Raw genomic sequence first — 21375 nt, forward strand, 5'->3', positions numbered from 1 at the left:
TAAGCCACTACACTAGCTGCTGATAACTGGAATATGAATACTGTAAATGGATGAGGTATAACAGCATGCTGGTGTATATATAACTAAGCCACTACACTAGCTGCTGAAAACTGGAATATGAATATTGTAAATGGATGAGGTATAACAGCATGCTGGTGTATATCTAACTAAGCCTCTACACTAGCTGCTGATAACTGGAATATGAATATTGTAAATGGATGAGGTATAACAGCATGCTGGTGTATATCTAACTAAGCCACTACACTAGCTGCTGAAAACTGGAATATGAATATTGTAAATGGATGAGGTATAACAGCATGCTCGTGTATATATAACTAAGCCACTATACTAGCTGCTGATAATTGGAATATGATTATTGTAAATGGATGAGGTATAACAGCATGCTGGTATATATCTGACTAAGCCACTACACTAGCTGCTGATAACTGGAATATGAATATTGTATATGGATGAGGTATAACAGCATGCTGGTGTATATCTGACTAAGCCACTACACTAGCTGCTGATAACTGGAATATGAATATTGTATATGGATGAGGTATAACAGCATGCTGGTGTATATCTAACTAAGCCACTACACTAGCTGCTGAAAACTGGAATATGAATTTTGTAAATGGATGAGGTATAACAGCATGCTGGTGTATATCTGACTAAGCCACTACACTAGCTGCTGATAACTGGAATATGAATATTGTAAATGGATGAGGTATAACAGCATGCTGGTGTATATCTAACTAAGCCACTACTCTAGCTGCTGATAACTGGAATATGAATACTGTAAATGGATGAGGTATAACAGCATGCTGGTGTATATCTACCTAAGCCACTACACTAGCTGATGATAACTGGAATATGAATATTGTAAATGAATGAGGTATAACAGCATGCTGGTGTATATATAACTAAGCCACTACACTAGCTGCTGATAACTGGAATATGAATATTGTAAATGGATGAGGTGTAACAGCATGCTGGTGTATATCTGACTAAGCCACTACACTAGCTGCTGATAACTGGAAAATGAATATTGTAAATCGATGAGGTATAACAGCATGCTGGTGTATATATAACTAAGCCACTACACTAGCTGCTGATAACTGGAATATGAATATTGTAAATGGATGAGGTATAACAGCATGCTGGTGTATATCTAACTAAGCCACCACACTAGCTGCTGATAACTGGAATATGAATATTGTAAAAGGATGAGGTATAACAGCATGCTGGTGTATATCTGACTAAGCCACTACACTAGCTGCTGATAACTGGAAAATGAATATTGTAAATGGATGAGGTATAACAGCATGCTGGTGTATATATAACTAAGCCACTACACTAGCTGCTGATAACTGGAATATGAATATTGTAAATGGATGAGGTATAACAGCATGCTGGTGTATATCTAACTAAGCCACTACACTAGCTGCTGATAACTGGAATATGAATATTGTAAATGGATGAGGTATAACAGCATGCTGGTGTATATATAACTAAGCCACTACACTAGCTACTGGTAACTGGAATATGAATATTGTAAATGGATGAGGTATAACAGCAAGCTGGTGTATATATAACTAAGCCACTATACTAGCTGCTGATAATTTGAATATGAATATTGTAAATGGATGAGGTATAACAGCATGCTGGTGTATATATAACTAAGCCACTGTACTAGCTGCTGATAACTGGAATATGAATACTGTAAATGGTTGAGGTATAACAGCATGCTGGTGTATATCTAACTAAGCCACTACACTAGCTGCTGGTAACTGGAACATGAATATTGTAAATGGATGAGGTATAACAGCATGGTGGTGTATATATAACTAAGCCACTACACTAGCTGCTGATAACTGGAACATGAATATTGTAAATGGATGAGGTATAACAGCATGGTGGTGTATATATAACTAAGCCACTATACTAGCTGCTGATAATTGGAATATGAATATTGTAAATGGATGAGGTATAACAGCATGCTGGTGTATATATAACTAAGCCACTATACTAGCTGCTGATAATTGGAATATGAATATTGTAAATGGATGAGGTATAACAGCATGCTGGTGTATATCTGACTAAGCCTCTACACTAGCTGCTGGTAACTGGAATATGAATATTGTAAATGGATGAGGTATAACAGCATGCTGGTGTATATCTGACTATGCCTCTACACTAGCTGCTGATAACTGGAATATGAATATTGTAAATGGATGAGGTATAATAGCATGCTTGTGTATATCTAACTAAGCCACTACACTAGCTGCTGATAACTGGAATATGAATATTGTAAATGGATGAGGTATAACAGCATGCTGGTGTATATCTACCTAAGCCACTACACTAGCTGCTGATAACTGGAATATGAATATTGTAAATGGATGAGGTATAACAGCATGCTGGTGTATATATAACTAAGCCACTACACTAGCTGCTTGTAACTGGAATATGAATATTGTAAATGGATGAGGTATAACAGCATGCTGGTGTATATCTAACTAAGCCACTACACTAGCTGCTGATAACTGGAATATGAATATTGTAAATGGATGAGGTATAACAGCATTCTGGTGTATATCTAACTAAGCCACTACAATAGCTGCTGAAAACTGGAATATGAATATTGTAAATGGATGAGGTATAACAGCATGCTGGTGTATATCTAACTAAGCCTCTACACTAGCTGCTGATAACTGGAATATGAATATTGTAAATGGATGAGGTATAACAGCATGCTGGTGTATATCTAACTAAGCCACTACACTAGCTGCTGAAAACTGGAATATGAATATTGTAAATGGATGAGGTATAACAACATGCTGGTGTATATATAACTAAGCCACTCTACTAGCTGCTGATAATTGGAATATGAATATTGTAAATGGATGAGGTATAACAGCATGCTGGTATATATCTGACTAAGCCACTACACTAGCTGCTGATAACTGGAATATGAATATTGTATATGGATGAGGTATAACAGCATGCTGGTGTATATCTGACTAAGCCACTACACTAGCTGCTGATAACTGGAATATGAATATTGTATATGGATGAGGTATAACAGCATGCTGGTGTATATCTAACTAAGCCACTACACTAGCTGCTGAAAACTGGAATATGAATATTGTAAATGGATGAGGTATAACAGGATGCTGGTGTATATATAACTAAACCACTACACTAGCTACTGATAACTGGAATATGAATACTGTAAATGGATGAGGTATAACAGCATGCTGGTGTATATATAACTAAGCCACTATACTAGCTGCTGATAACTGGAATATGAATATTGTATATGGATGAGGTATAACAGCATGCTGGTGTATATCTGACTAAGCCACTACACTAGCTGCTGATAACTGGAATATGAATATTGTATATGGATGAGGTATAACAGCATGCTGGTGTATATCTAACTAAGCCACTACACTAGCTACTGGTAACTGGAATATGAATATTGTAAATGGATGAGGTATAACAGCAAGCTGGTGTATATATAACTAAGCCACTATACTAGCTGCTGATAATTTGAATATGAATATTGTAAATGGATGAGGTATAACAGCATGCTGGTGTATATATAACTAAGCCACTATACTAGCTGCTGATAACTGGAATATGAATATTGTAAATGGATGAGTTATAACAGCATGCTGGTGTATATCTAACTAAGCCACTACACTAGCTGCTGGTAACTGGAACATGAATATTGTAAATGGATGAGGTATAACAGCATGGTGGTGTATATATAACTAAGCCACTACACTAGCTGCTGATAACTGGAACATGAATATTGTAAATGGATGAGGTATAACAGCATGCTGGTGTATATATAACTAAGCCACTATACTAGCTGCTGATAATTGGAATATGAATATTGTAAATGGATGAGGTATAACAGCATGCTGGTGTATATCTGACTAAGCCTCTACACTAGCTGCTGGTAACTGGAATATGAATATTGTAAATGGATGAGGTATAACAGCATGCTGGTGTATATCTGACTATGCCTCCACACTAGCTGCTGATAACTGGAATATGAATATTGTAAATGGATGAGGTATAATAGCATGCTGGTGTATATCTAACTAAGCCACTACACTAGCTGCTGATAACTGGAATATGAATATTGTAAATGGATGAGGTATAACAGCATGCTGGTGTATATCTACCTAAGCCACTACACTAGCTGCTGATAACTGGAATATGAATATTGTAAATGGATGAGGTATAACAGCATGCTGGTGTATATATAACTAAGCCACTACACTAGCTGCTTGTAACTGGAATATGAATATTGTAAATGGATGAGGTATAACAGCATGCTGGTGTATATATAACTAAGCCACTACACTAGCTGCTGATAACTGGAAAATGAATACTGTAAATGGATGAGGTATAACAGCATGCTGGTGTATATCTAACTAAGCCACTACACTAGCTGCTGAAAACTGGAATATGAATATTGTAAATGGATGAGGTATAACAGCATGCTGGTGTATATCTAACTAAGCCTCTACACTAGCTGCTGATAACTGGAATATGAATATTGTAAATGGATGAGGTATAACAGCATGCTGGTGTATATCTAACTAAGCCACTACACTAGCTGCTGAAAACTGGAATATGAATATTGTAAATGGATGAGGTATAACAGCATGCTGGTGTATATATAACTAAGCCACTACACTAGCTACTGGTAACTGGAATATGAATATTGTAAATGGATGAGGTATAACAGCAAGCTGGTGTATATATAACTAAGCCACTATACTAGCTGCTGATAATTTGAATATGAATATTGTAAATGGATGAGGTATAACAGCATGCTGGTGTATATCTGACTAAGCCACTACACTAGCTACTGATAACTGGAATATGAATATTGTAAATGGTTGAGGTATAACAGCATGCTTGTGTATATATAACTAAGCCACTATACTAGCTGCTGATAACTGGAATATGAATATTGTAAATGGTTGAGGTATAACAGCATGCTGGTGTATATCTAACTAAGCCACTACACTAGCTGCTGGTAACTGGAACATGAATATTGTAAATGGATGAGGTATAACAGCATGGTGGTGTATATATAACTAAGCCACTACACTAGCTGCTGATAACTGGAACATGAATATTGTAAATGGATGAGGTATAACAGCATGGTGGTGTATATATAACTAAGCCACTATACTAGCTGCTGATAATTGGAATATGAATATTGTAAATGGATGAGGTATAACAGCATGCTGGTGTATATATAACTAAGCCACTATACTAGCTGCTGATAATTGGAATATGAATATTGTAAATGGATGAGGTATAACAGCATGCTGGTGTATATCTGACTAAGCCTCTACACTAGCTGCTGGTAACTGGAATATGAATATTGTAAATGGATGAGGTATAACAGCATGCTGGTGTATATCTGACTATGCCTCTACACTAGCTGCTGATAACTGGAATATGAATATTGTAAATGGATGAGGTATAATAGCATGCTGGTGTATATCTAACTAAGCCACTACACTAGCTGCTGATAACTGGAATATGAATATTGTAAATGGATGAGGTATAACAGCATGCTGGTGTATATCTACCTAAGCCACTACACTAGCTGCTGATAACTGGAATATGAATATTGTAAATGGATGAGGTATAACAGCATGCTGGTGTATATATAACTAAGCCACTACACTAGCTGCTGATAACTGGAATATGAATACTGTAAATGGATGAGGTATACCAGCATGCTTGTGTATATCTAACTAAGCCACTACACTAGCTGCTGAAAACTGGAATATGAATATTGTAAATGGATGAGGTATAACAGCATGCTGGTGTATATCTAACTAAGCCACTACACTAGCTGCTGAAAACTGGAATATGAATATTGTAAATGGATGAGGTATAACAGCATGCTGGTGTATATATAACTAAGCCACTATACTAGCTGCTGATAATTGGAATATGAATATTGTATATGGATGAGGTATAACAGCATGCTGGTGTATATCTGACTAAGCCACTACACTAGCTGCTGATAACTGGAATATGAATATTGTATATGGATGAGGTATAACAGCATGCTGGTATATATCTGACTAAGCCACTACACTAGCTGCTGAAAACTGGAATATGAATATTGTAAATGGATGAGGTATAACAGCATGCTGGTGTATATCTAACTAAGCCTCTACACTAGCTGCTGATAACTGGAATATGAATATTGTAAATGGATGAGGTATAACAGCATGCTGGTGTATATCTAACTAAGCCACTACACTAGCTGCTGAAAACTGGAATATGAATATTGTAAATGGATGAGGTATAACAGCATGCTGGTGTATATATAACTAAGCCACTACACTAGCTACTGGTAACTGGAATATGAATATTGTAAATGGATGAGGTATAACAGCAAGCTGGTGTATATATAACTAAGCCACTACACTAGCTGCTGAAAACTGGAATATGAATATTGTAAATGGATGAGGTATAACAGCATGCTGGTGTATATATAACTAAGCCACTACACTAGCTGCTGATAACTGGAATATGAATATTGTAAATGGATGAGGTATAACAGCATGCTGGTGTATATATAACTAAGCCACTATACTAGCTGCTGATAACTGGAATATGAATATTGTAAATGGTTGAGGTATAACAGCATGCTGGTGTATATCTAACTAAGCCACTACACTAGCTGCTGGTAACTGGAACATGAATATTGTAAATGGATGAGGTATAACAGCATGGTGGTGTATATATAACTAAGCCACTACACTAGCTGCTGATAACTGGAACATGAATATTGTAAATGGATGAGGTATAACAGCATGGTGGTGTATATATAACTAAGCCACTATACTAGCTGCTGATAATTGGAATATGAATATTGTAAATGGATGAGGTATAACAGCATGCTGGTGTATATCTGACTAAGCCTCTACACTAGCTGCTGGTAACTGGAATATGAATATTGTAAATGGATGAGGTATAACAGCATGCTGGTGTATATCTGACTATGCCTCTACACTAGCTGCTGATAACTGGAATATGAATATTGTAAATGGATGAGGTATAACAGCATGCTGGTGTATATATAACTAAGCCACTACACTAGCTGCTGATAACTGGAATATGAATATTGTAAATGGATGAGGTATAACAGCATGCTGGTGTATATATAACTAAGCCACTATACTAGCTGCTGATAACTGGAATATGAATATTGTAAATGGTTGAGGTATAACAGCATGCTGGTGTATATCTAACTAAGCCACTACACTAGCTGCTGGTAACTGGAACATGAATATTGTAAATGGATGAGGTATAACAGCATGGTGGTGTATATATAACTAAGCCACTACACTAGCTGCTGATAACTGGAACATGAATATTGTAAATGGATGAGGTATAACAGCATGGTGGTGTATATATAACTAAGCCACTATACTAGCTGCTGATAATTGGAATATGAATATTGTAAATGGATGAGGTATAACAGCATGCTGGTGTATATCTGACTAAGCCTCTACACTAGCTGCTGGTAACTGGAATATGAATATTGTAAATGGATGAGGTATAACAGCATGCTGGTGTATATCTGACTATGCCTCTACACTAGCTGCTGATAACTGGAATATGAATATTGTAAATGGATGAGGTATAATAGCATGCTGGTGTATATCTAACTAAGCCACTACACTAGCTGCTGAAAACTGGAATATGAATATTGTAAATGGATGAGGTATAACAGCATGCTGGTGTATATATAACTAAGCCACTATACTAGCTGCTGATAATTGGAATATGAATATTGTAAATGGATGAGGTATAACAGCATGCTGGTATATATCTGACTAAGCCACTACACTAGCTGCTGATAACTGGAATATGAATATTGTATATGGATGAGGTATAACAGCATGCTGGTGTATATCTGACTAAGCCACTACACTAGCTGCTGATAACTGGAATATGAATATTGTATATGGATGAGGTATAACAGCATGCTGGTGTATATATAACTAAGCCACTACACTAGCTGCTTGTAACTGGAATATAAATATTGTAAATGGATGAGGTATAACAGGATGCTGGTGTATATATAACTAAGCCACTACACTAGCTGCTGATAACTGGAATATGAATATTGTAAATGGATGAGGTATAACAGCATGCTGGTGTATATCTAACTAAGCCTCTACACTAGCTGCTGATAACTGGAATATGAATATTGTAAATGGATGAGGTATAACAGCATGCTGGTGTATATCTAACTAAGCCACTACACTAGCTGCTGAAAACTGGAATATGAATATTGTAAATGGATGAGGTATAACAGCATGCTGGTGTATATATAACTAAGCCACTACACTAGCTACTGGTAACTGGAATATGAATATTGTAAATGGATGAGGTATAACAGCAAGCTGGTGTATATATAACTAAGCCACTATACTAGCTGCTGATAATTTGAATATGAATATTGTAAATGGATGAGGTATAACAGCATGCTGGTGTATATCTGACTAAGCCACTACACTAGCTACTGATAACTGGAATATGAATATTGTAAATGGTTGAGGTATAACAGCATGCTGGTGTATATATAACTAAGCCACTATACTAGCTGCTGATAACTGGAATATGAATATTGTAAATGGTTGAGGTATAACAGCATGCTGGTGTATATCTAACTAAGCCACTACACTAGCTGCTGGTAACTGGAACATGAATATTGTAAATGGATGAGGTATAACAGCATGGTGGTGTATATATAACTAAGCCACTACACTAGCTGCTGATAACTGGAACATGAATATTGTAAATGGATGAGGTATAACAGCATGGTGGTGTATATATAACTAAGCCACTATACTAGCTGCTGATAATTGGAATATGAATATTGTAAATGGATGAGGTATAACAGCATGCTGGTGTATATATAACTAAGCCACTATACTAGCTGCTGATAATTGGAATATGAATATTGTAAATGGATGAGGTATAACAGCATGCTGGTGTATATCTGACTAAGCCTCTACACTAGCTGCTGATAACTGGAATATGAATATTGTAAATGGATGAGGTATAACAGCATGCTGGTGTATATCTACCTAAGCCACTACACTAGCTGCTGATAACTGGAATATGAATATTGTAAATGGATGAGGTATAACAGCATGCTGGTGTATATATAACTAAGCCACTACACTAGCTGCTGATAACTGGAATATGAATACTGTAAATGGATGAGGTATAACAGCATGCTGGTGTATATCTAACTAAGCCACTACACTAGCTGCTGAAAACTGGAATATGAATATTGTAAATGGATGAGGTATAACAGCATGCTGGTGTATATCTAACTAAGCCTCTACACTAGCTGCTGATAACTGGAATATGAATATTGTAAATGGATGAGGTATAACAGCATGCTGGTGTATATCTAACTAAGCCACTATACTAGCTGCTGATAATTGGAATATGAATATTGTATATGGATGAGGTATAACAGCATGCTGGTGTATATCTGACTAAGCCACTACACTAGCTGCTGATAACTGGAATATGAATATTGTATATGGATGAGGTATAACAGCATGCTGGTATATATCTGACTAAGCCACTACACTAGCTGCTGAAAACTGGAATATGAATATTATAAATGGATGAGGTATAACAGCATGCTGGTGTATATCTAACTAAGCCTCTACACTAGCTGCTGATAACTGGAATATGAATATTGTAAATGGATGAGGTATAACAGCATGCTGGTGTATATCTAACTAAGCCACTACACTAGCTGCTGAAGACTGGAATATGAATATTGTAAATGGATGAGGTATAACAGCATGCTGGTGTATATATAACTAAGCCACTACACTAGCTACTGGTAACTGGAATATGAATATTGTAAATGGATGAGGTATAACAGCAAGCTGGTGTATATATAACTAAGCCACTACACTAGCTGCTGAAAACTGGAATATGAATATTGTAAATGGATGAGGTATAACAGCATGCTGGTGTATATATAACTAAGCCACTACACTAGCTGCTGATAACTGGAATATGAATATTGTAAATGGATGAGGTATAACAGCATGCTGGTGTATATATAACTAAGCCACTATACTAGCTGCTGATAACTGGAATATGAATATTGTAAATGGTTAAGGTATAACAGCATGCTGGTGTATATCTAACTAAGCCACTACACTAGCTGCTGGTAATTGGAACATGAATATTGTAAATGGATGAGGTATAACAGCATGGTGGTGTATATATAACTAAGCCACTACACTAGCTGCTGATAACTGGAACATGAATATTGTAAATGGATGAGGTATAACAGCATGGTGGTGTATATATAACTAAGCCACTATACTAGCTGCTGATAATTGGAATATGAATATTGTAAATGGATGAGGTATAACAGCATGCTGGTGTATATATAACTAAGCCACTATACTAGCTGCTGATAATTGGAATATGAATATTGTAAATGGATGAGGTATAACAGCATGCTGGTGTATATCTGACTAAGCCTCTACACTAGCTGCTGGTAACTGGAATATGAATATTGTAAATGGATGAGGTATAACAGCATGCTGGTGTATATCTGACTATGCCTCTACACTAGCTGCTGATAACTGGAATATGAATATTGTAAATGGATGAGGTATAATAGCATGCTGGTGTATATCTAACTAAGCCACTACACTAGCTGCTGATAACTGGAATATGAATATTGTAAATGGATGAGGTATAACAGCATGCTGGTGTATATCTACCTAAGCCACTACACTAGCTGCTGATAACTGGAATATGAATATTGTAAATGGATGAGGTATAACAGCATGCTGGTGTATATATAACTAAGCCACTACACTAGCTGCTTGTAACTGGAATATGAATATTGTAAATGGATGAGGTATAACAGCATGCTGGTGTATATATAACTAAGCCACTACACTAGCTGCTGATAACTGGAATATGAATACTGTAAATGGATGAGGTATAACAGCATGCTGGTGTATATCTAACTAAGCCACTACACTAGCTGCTGAAAACTGGAATATGAATATTGTAAATGGATGAGGTATAACAGCATGCTGGTGTATATCTAACTAAGCCTCTACACTAGCTGCTGATAACTGGAATATGAATATTGTAAATGGATGAGGTATAACAGCATGCTGGTGTATATCTAACTAAGCCACTACACTAGCTGCTGAAAACTGGAATATGAATATTGTAAATGGATGAGGTATAACAGCATGCTGGTGTATATATAACTAAGCCACTATACTAGCTGCTGATAATTGGAATATGAATATTGTATATGGATGAGGTATAACAGCATGCTGGAGTATATCTGACTAAGCCACTACACTAGCTGCTGATAACTGGAATATGAATATTGTATATGGATGAGGTATAACAGCATGCTGGTATATATCTGACTAAGCCACTACACTAGCTGCTGAAAACTGGAATATGAATATTGTAAATGGATGAGGTATAACAGCATGCTGGTGTATATCTAACTAAGCCACTACACTAGCTGCTGAAAACTGGAATATGAATATTGTAAATGGATGAGGTATAACAGCATGCTGGTGTATATATAACTAAGCCTCTACACTAGCTGCTGATAACTGGAATATGAATATTGTAAATGGATGAGGTATAACAGCATGCTGGTGTATATATAACTAAGCCTCTACACTAGCTGCTGAAAACTGGAATATGAATATTGTAAATGGATGAGGTATAACAGCATGCTGGTGTATATATAACTAAGCCACTATACTAGCTGCTGATAATTGGAATATGAATATTGTAAATGGATGAGGTATAACAGCATGCTGGTATATATCTGACTAAGCCACTACACTAGCTGCTGATAACTGGAATATGAATATTGTATATGGATGAGGTATAACAGCATGCTGGTGTATATCTGACTAAGCCACTACACTAGCTGCTGATAACTGGAATATGAATATTGTATATGGATGAGGTATAACAGCATGCTGGTGTATATCTAACTAAGCCACTACACTAGCTGCTGAAAACTGGAATATGAATATTGTAAATGGATGAGGTATAACAGCATGCTGGTGTATATCTAACTAAGCCACTACACTAGCTGCTGATAACTGGAATATGAATATTGTAAATGGATGAGGTATAACAGCATGCTGGTGTATATCTAACTAAGCCACTACACTAGCTGCTGATAACTGGAATATGAATATTGTAAATGGATGAGGTATAACAGCATGCTGGTGTATATATAACTAAGCCACTACACTAGCTACTGGTAACTGGAATATGAATATTGTAAATGGATGAGGTATAACAGCAAGCTGGTGTATATATAACTAAGCCACTATACTAGCTGCTGATAATTTGAATATGAATATTGTAAATGGATGAGGTATAACAGCATGCTGGTGTATATATAACTAAGCCACTATACTAGCTGCTGATAACTGGAATATGAATATTGTAAATGGTTGAGGTATAACAGCATGCTGGTGTATATCTAACTAAGCCACTACACTAGCTGCTGGTAACTGGAACATGAATATTGTAAATGGATGAGGTATAACAGCATGCTGGTGTATATATAACTAAGCCACTACACTAGCTACTGATAACTGGAATATGAATATTGTAAATGGTTGAGGTATAACAGCATGCTGGTGTATATCTGACTAAGCCTCTACACTAGCTACTGATAACTGGAATATGAATATTGTAAATGGATGAGGTATAATAGCATGCTGGTGTATATCTAACTAAGCCACTACACTAGCTGCTGATAACTGGAATATGAATATTGTAAATGGATGAGGTATAACAGCATGCTGGTGTATATCTAACTAAGCCACTACACTAGCTGCTGATAACTGGAATATGAATATTGTAAATGGATGAGGTATAACAGCATGCTGGTGTATATATAACTAAGCCACTACACTAGCTGCTTGTAACTGGAATATGAATATTGTAAATGGATGAGGTATAACAGCATGCTGGTGTATATCTAACTAAGCCACTACACTAGCTGCTGAAAACTGGAATATGAATATTGTAAATGGATGAGGTATAACAGCATGCTGGTGTATATCTGACTAAGCCACTATACTAGCTGCTGATAACTGGAATATGAATATTGTAAATGGATGAGGTATAACAGCATGCTGGTGTATATCTAACTAAGCCACTACACTAGCTGCTGAAAACTGGAATATGAATATTGTAAATGGATGAGGTATAACAGCATGATGGTGTATATCTAACTAAGCCTCTACACTAGCTGCTGATAACTGGAATATGAATATTGTAAATGGATGAGGTATAACAGCATGCTGGTGTATATCTACCTAAGCCACTACACTAGCTGCTGATAACTGGAATATGAATATTGTAAATGGATGAGGTATAACAGCATGCTGGTGTATATCTAACTAAGCCTCTACACTAGCTGCTGATAACTGGAATATGAATATTGTAAATGGATGAGGTATAACAGCATGCTGGTGTATATCTGACTAAGCCACTACACTAGCTGCTGAAAACTGGAATATGAATATTGTAAATGGATGAGGTATAACAGCATGCTGGTGTATATATAACTAAGCCACTATACTAGCTGCTGATAATTGGAATATGAATATTGTAAATGGATGAGGTATAACAGCATGCTGGTGTATATCTACCTAAGCCACTACACTAGCTGCTGATAACTGGAATATGAATATTGTAAATGGATGAGGTATAACAGCATGCTGGTGTATATCTAACTAAGCCTCTACACTAGCTGCTGATAACTGGAATATGAATATTGTAAATGGATGAGGTATAACAGCATGCTGGTGTATATCTGACTAAGCCACTACACTAGCTGCTGAAAACTGGAATATGAATATTGTAAATGGATGAGGTATAACAGCATGCTGGTGTATATATAACTAAGCCACTATACTAGCTGCTGATAATTGGAATATGAATATTGTAAATGGATGAGGTATAACAGCATGCTGGTATATATCTGACTAAGCCACTACACTAGCTGCTGATAACTGGAATATGAATATTGTAAATGGATGAGGTATAACAGCATGCTGGTGTATATCTAACTAAGACACTACACTAGCTGCTGATAACTTGTATGGGACAAGGTGCGGCTCTGGGCAATCTCAGCAAATACACAGCAGATCTGACATAATAGGTCATTTTGTAAATAAGGGAAGATAAGTCCTTATCTCCTGGATTTGGGATTTATATCCTATGTCAGACATGCTGTAGTATCTGAAACTGAAGGAGATAAGCCATGCGAATGTCAGTATAATATAAAGACAAAGTCAGAAGTACCTGGCAGCTCACAGTGGGAGATTAAGAGGAAACAGTCCAGTTAACATAAGTAATGGTTTATAAAAAATCTTAGTGACCAGTTATATATTATTGAGAACACATCTGCACTCCTATGTATGATATACGGGGATGTATCTCGGCAGAAAAGAGGTTAAAACCTCATGTATAATTAGTATGCTGTTTGCACATAGAGAACAGGGATAGTTACAACTATTACAAAATACCATGTGCTAAATTATACTCTTGCATCTAATTTTTGGATACAAGTGTGTATAGAGAATACGATTATCATCAACCCACACATATTTTAAGGTTGACAAACACCTTGACTTACACAAATTAAAGTGAGGAACATAGGTCTGTATCTGGAATAAGAACACCAAATATAGGCACACAGTGTATTTAATACACAATTTCACACATATTTGCACCTTTTTTATTTATTTAATTTTTGTCACATATATGTCACTATTTTAAGTTGAACTAATTTTAGATAGGATATAATAAAAGTTCTATTTAAAATTATAGTGTGCCATAAACAGATTATTTCCCTTTTTTCTTTTCCATATTTGGAAATATACATACAAAGTAAAAGAAAGAATAGACAGTAGGGGGCACTGTTGCCTCAGCTATGAAAGTTGGACTTGTCAAAGACATGAGTATGTTTTTGGTGTATGCTTAGATTAATGGAAGGTTAGAATATGTTGACTCAGGATTAGTAATGTCTGGCCACAGAGAACTTTGTCCTGTCCTTAGGTTATTTTTGTCAAGAACACCTTATGCAATGTTTAACCATCATCTATCGCCTTCTACATTTATAAAATCACAACGCACAATATGGCTTTCAGCAACCATTCTCTAAACTCCCATTACAATGTGGAAAAGGACACGAACCAGGCAGCATTGTGAGAGCTTTACACTATCTGTGCCAGGATGGGCTCATCCATCTCCTGACATGAGCAGAATAATAAATGAGTGTAATAATTAGGGGTGAGCGGGTTCGGATTTCTGAAATCCGAACACCCCCGAGCCCCCCCGATCAGAGTCCGATCCGAATCAGGCTCGACTTTTCCCGCCTGACTCGGATCTGAAATCGAGGCAAAACGTCATCATCCCGCCTTCCGAGTCTCGCGGGTTTTGGATCCTATATAAGGTACCCGCGTTGGCGCCATTTTCTCACTCGGCTGTGGACAGTGAAGAGGGAGGGTGGGAGTTAGGGCTGTGTAGTGTAGTGTAGTGTAGTGCTGCTGTTGTCCACTACTTCAAAGTCCATAGGGGCTGGCTGTGTTGTGCTGTGCTGCTGTTGTTAATAGGGGCTGTGTCCACTACTTCAAAGTCCATAGGGGCTGGCTGGACTGTGTTGTGCAGTCAGTTCTCCATAGGGGCTGTGTCCACTGCAAAGTCCTGTGCAGTGTCCCAGTCCTAAAGGGGTGCTGTAGTGTTGTCCAGGGGGTGCTCTGTCCATCAGGGGTGCTCCCCCCAAGTGCTAAAAAAATAATATATTTTCTGTGTTTGTGAATTGTGTGCGCAGTAGCCGCACGTGCATCAACAAAGTAGTGCCAAGCGTGTGCCTGTGTCATAAGTAAAGGGCCGGCTGGCTTGACCGTTAAGGGTGCTGTAACCCCCGAAAGTACACTCCAGTCCAAACCCAAAAAATATATATTTTCTGTGTTTGTGAATTGTGTGCGCAGTAGCCGCACGTGCATCAACAAAGTAGTGCCAAGCGTGCGCCTGTGTCATAAGTAAAGGGCCGGCTGGCTTGACCGTTAAAGGGTGCTGTAACCCCCAAAGTACAGTCCAGTCCAAACCAAAAAAAAAAATATTTTCTGTGTTTGTGAATTGTGTGCGCAGTAGCCGCATGTGCATCAACAAAGTAGTGCCAAGCGTGCGCCTGTGTCATAAGTAAAGGGCCGGCTGGCTTGACCGTTAAAGGGTGCTGTAACCCCCAAAGTACACTCCAGTCCAAACAAAAAAAAAAAATATTTTCTGTGTTTGTGAATTGTGTGCGCAGTAGCCGCACGTGCACCAACAAAGTAGTGCCAAGCGTGCGCCTGTGTCATAAGTAAAGGGCCGGCTGGCTTGACCGTTAAAGGGTGCTGTAACCCCCAAAGTACACTCCAGTCCAAACCAAAAAAAAAAATATTTTCTGTGTTTGTGAATTGTGTGCGCAGTAGCCGCATGTGCATCAACAAAGTAGTGCCAAGCGTGCGCCTGTGTCATAAGTAAAGGGCCGGCTGGCTTGTCCGTTAAAGGGTGCTGTAACCCCCAAAGTACAGTCCAGTCCAAACCAAAAAAAAAAATATTTTCTGTGTTTGTGAATTGTGTGCGCAGTAGCCGCACGTGCATCAACAAAGTAGTGCCAAGCGTGCGCCTGTGTCATAAGTAAAGGGCCGGCTGGCTTGACCGTTAAGGGTGCTGTAACCCCCGAAAGTACACTCCAGTCCAAACCAAAAAAAAAAATATTTTCTGTGTTTGTGAATTGTGTGCGCAGTAGCCGCATGTGCATCAACAAAGTAGTGCCAAGCGTGCGCCTGTGTCATAAGTAAAGGGCCGGCTGGCTTGTCCGTTAAAGGGTGCTGTAACCCCCAAAGTACAGTCCAGTCCAAACCCAAAAAAAAAATTATTTTCTGTGTTTGTGAATTGTGTGCGCAGTAGCCGCATGTGCATCAACAAAGTAGTGCCAAGCGTGCGCCTGTGTCATAAGTAAAGGGCCGGCTGGCTTGACCGCTAAAGGGTGCTGTAACCCCCAAAGTACACTCCAGTCCAAACCAAAAAAAAAATATTTTCTGTGTTTGTGAATTGTGTGCGCAGTAGCCGCACGTGCATAAACAAAGTAGTGCCAAGTGTGCGCCTGTGTCATAAGTAAAGGGCCGGCTGGCTTGACCGTTAAAGGGTGCTGTAACCCCCGAAAGTACAGTCCAGTCCAAACCCCCAAAAAAAATTATTTTCTGTGTTTGTGAATTGTGTGCGCAGTAGCCGCATGTGCATCAACAAAGTAGTGCCAAGCGTGCGCCTGTGTCATAAGTAAAGGGCCGGCTGGCTTGACCGCTAAAGGGTGCTGTAACCCCCAAAGTACACTCCCGTCCAAACCAAAAAAAAAATTATTTTCTGTGTTTGTGAATTGTGTACGCAGTAGCCGCACGTGCATCAACAAAGTAGTGCCAAGCGTGCGCCTGTGTCATAAGTAAAGGGCCGGCTGGCTAGACCGTTAAAGGGTGCTGTAACCCCCGAAAGTACACTCCAGTCCAAACCAAAAAAAAAATGATTTTCTGTGTTTGTGAATTGTGTGCGCAGTAGCCGCACGTGCATCAACAAAGTAGTGCCAAGCGTGCGCCTGTGTCATAAGTAAAGGGCCAGCTGGCTTGACCGTTAAAGGGTTCTGTAACCCCCAAAGTACACTCAAAACCAAAATAAAATATATTTTCTGTGTTTGTGACTTGTGTGCACTGTGGCTGCACGTGCATCAACAAAGGAGCAGCGCCAAGCGTGCGCCTGTGTCCCATAAGTAAAGAGCCGGCTGGCTCATTTCTTAAAGGGTGGTGTAACCCACAAAGTGCACTACTCTCCAGCAAAAATAAAAAAATATTTCTGTGTTTGTGTGCGCTTTAGCCGCACGTATATATATATCAATATAACATAAATGGAGGACCAAACTTTCTCCGATAAAAATAAAATAGAGAAAGATCAAGAACCACTTCCTCCTAGTGCTGTTGCTGCTGCTGGGAGTTGTTCATCATCCCAGAGAGGAAGTAGGAACATCACTACTTTTACTAAACAATTGACCCTCCAACAGTCCCTAGCGATGAGGATGAAGTACGACAGCAGTCATCCTGAAGCAAAACGTATAACTGAGGCCTTGACTGCTATGTTGGTGTTAGACGTGCGTCCGGTATCCGACATTAGTGCAGTGGGATTTAGACAATTGATGGAGGTAGTGTGTCCTCGGATCCAAATCCCGTCTAGATTCCACCTGCATCCTCAAAGCAGCAGCGACAAGCGTGCGTCTGTCTGTTAAAGGGTGGTGACACCCTCAAAGTGTGCTACACAAACAATAAAAATATTCTTCTTCTTTTTTCTGTCTTTGTGAATTGTGTGGGCTGTAGCCGCACCTGCATCCTTAAAGCAGCAGCGACAAGCGTACGTCTGTCTGTTAAAGGGTGGTGACACCCTCAAAGTGTGCTACACAAACAATTAAAATATTGTTCTTTTTTTTTCAGTCTTTGTGAAATGTGTGGGCTGTAGCCGCACCTGCATCCTTAAAGCAGCAGCGACAAGCGTGCGTCTGTCTGTTAAAGGGTGGTGACACCCTCAAAGTGTGCTACACAAACAATTAAAATATTGTTCTTTTTTTTTCGGTCTTTGTGAAATGTGTGGGCTGTAGCCGCACCTGCATCCTTAAAGCAGCAGCGACAAGCGTGCGTCTGTCTGTTAAAGGGTGGTGACACCCTCAAAGTGTGCTACACAAACAATAAAAATATTCTTCTTCTTTTTTCTGTCTTTGTGAATTGTGTGGGCTGTAGCCGCACTTGCATCCTCAAAGCAGCAGCAACAAGCGTGCGTCTGTCTGTTAAAGGGTGGTGTAACCCTCAAAGTGTGCTCCACAAACAATAAAAATATTCTTTTTTTTTTTCTGTCTTTGTGAATTGTGTGGGCTGTAGCCGCACTTGAATCCTCAGAGCAGCAGCGACAAGCGTGCGTCTGTCTGTTAAAGGATTACATCGGTGACAGCATCCAAGTAGGCATGTCAGACAGTCCGTACCTGTACTGGCAGGAAAAAGAAGCAATTTGGAGGTCCCTGTACAAACTGGCTCTATTTTACCTGAGTTGCCCCCCCTCCAGTGTGTACTCCGAAAGAGTGTTTAGTGCAGCCGGGAACCATGTCAGCGAAAGGCGTATGAGGTTGCTTCCACAAAATGTGGAGAAGATGATGTTCATAAAATGAATTATCAACTCTTCCAGGGAGACCAGCCTCCAGAACGTACAGAGGGACCTGTGGTTCCAGCAGGGACGAATTAATACTCTGTGAGGATGAGGATGTACACACTGAAGAGGGTGAGGAATCGGTGGATGAGGAGGATGAGGATGACATCTTGCCTCCGTAGAGCCAGTTTGTGCAGGGACACATTAATTGCCAGCTTGTTTTGTGGGGGCCCAAACGAACCAATCATTTCAGCCACAGTTGTGTGGCAGACACTGGCGCTGAAATGATTGGTTTGTTAAAGTGTGCATGTCCTGTTTATACAACATAAGGGTGGGTGGGAGGGCCCAAGGACAATTCCATCTTGCACCTCTTTTTTTTCTTTGCATTATGTACAGTTTGGGGCCTAGTTTTTCAATGCCATCCTGTCTGCCACTGCAGTTTCACGCCTAGATGGGTCACGTGTTTGTGCCGCCCACTCGTGTCGCTTAGCATAGTCATCCAGCTACCTCGGTGCAACCTTTTGGACATAAAAACACTATTGTGAGGTGTGAGGTATTCAGAATAGACTGGAAATGAGTGGAAATTAAGGTTATTGAGGTTATTAATAGCATAGGAGCAGAAAAACCTACAAATTCTGTGATTTTAGCTGTTTTTATGCTTTTTTTCAAAAAAATACAGATCCAAAACACAAAACCCAGAACCCAAAACATGGAAGGGTGGTTTTGGCAAAACCAATCCAGATCCAAAACACGAAGAAAGATCCAGATCCAAAACCAAAACACAAAACACGAAAAGTGGCCGGTGCACACCCCTAGTAATAATCATCATTTTTGTGTTGCAAATGTATGTATTAAAAATGCTGATATAATGCTATATGCTATATAATGGTCCCTTGATAATTAAATATAGTAGAGCTTAAAATGCTGTATACTGAGTTTCCTGTCCTTGTTAGCCCAGGGTAAATGCCTCTTTTTTAAATTTTTTAGATATTCCCTCTACCATATGTTTAAAGCACATTTTTCAGAGTCTTTCTCAGATGCAAATAGGTTAATTTAGATTTAGACAAAAGACTATTTTTTCCTTCAAATATAAGTTTCTTGTACTGTGTATGTGCATCAAAAATGCTTCTGTATACAGCACTATAGCTCTGTAAGAGGAATGTTGCCTCACCTTAAGGCAGAGTGGGGTAAGGGAGGAATGTGCACCCCAGTACTACTATTATTATTATTATTATTATTATTATTATTATTATTATTATTATTATTACTATTATTATTATTATTATTATTATTATTATTATTATTATTATTATTATTTATTTTTATGGCACCACAATGTTTCTGCAGCATCTTACAAATGAGCAAAACAAGAAAAGAGTGACTTACACTACAATACAATGCTGGACAAGGACATGGTTTATACACATTGCTGCATTCACAACACTCAGATTAGCAGCAACAAAGCTTTGTTCATTTAATTGTGAATCACTTAGAGGTGGATGCATCCATAGATGCACCTTACAGCCATTGTGTCACTTCTAGGTGATCATCAGTACTGACTCTTACTGTGCAAATAAAAATAATTAATAAAAAATGTGTGAGAGAAAGCCGGTGTGATTTATCACCACATGGGGTTTCATTGACAAAAAGCTGTACAATGACGTCACCTGAAGACTCCATGTGAGGCCACAACTAACCAATCAGCAGATTTATCAAGATCTAACACATTTTGAAATTACTAGTACAACAAATGGGGGTAGTTGTCATTTAAAAGAAATAGCTATTTCAATGGTGTTTGTGTTTTGCAATATTGTCTGTATAACGTAACAGGTCCCAGCGATCCCCAGACTCTATAGAATGTTTGCACTTGTGCAGAAGTTCTGTAATATAGCCCAGTACAGCCATAGGGTTTTACACAATCTAGAGCTAATTATACTATAGTGTTCCATGTATAATGCCACAGTCACTCTCCACCAGGTATATTCTCTACACAGATAATCAAAATGTTTTTCTTCTATTATCTGT

The 21375-nt window shown here is 38.5% G+C and overlaps 1 pseudogene; it reads left to right on the forward strand.

Moving 5' to 3' along the window:
- Positions 1-21375, forward strand: part of LOC148509559 (vomeronasal type-2 receptor 26-like) — a 207787-nt pseudogene that overhangs the window by 174575 nt on the left and 11837 nt on the right.

Source organism: Taudactylus pleione, unplaced genomic scaffold (assembly GCF_031769625.1).
Source record: "Taudactylus pleione unplaced genomic scaffold, aTauple2 ptg000319l, whole genome shotgun sequence".
Taxonomy (NCBI): domain Eukaryota; kingdom Metazoa; phylum Chordata; class Amphibia; order Anura; family Myobatrachidae; genus Taudactylus; species Taudactylus pleione.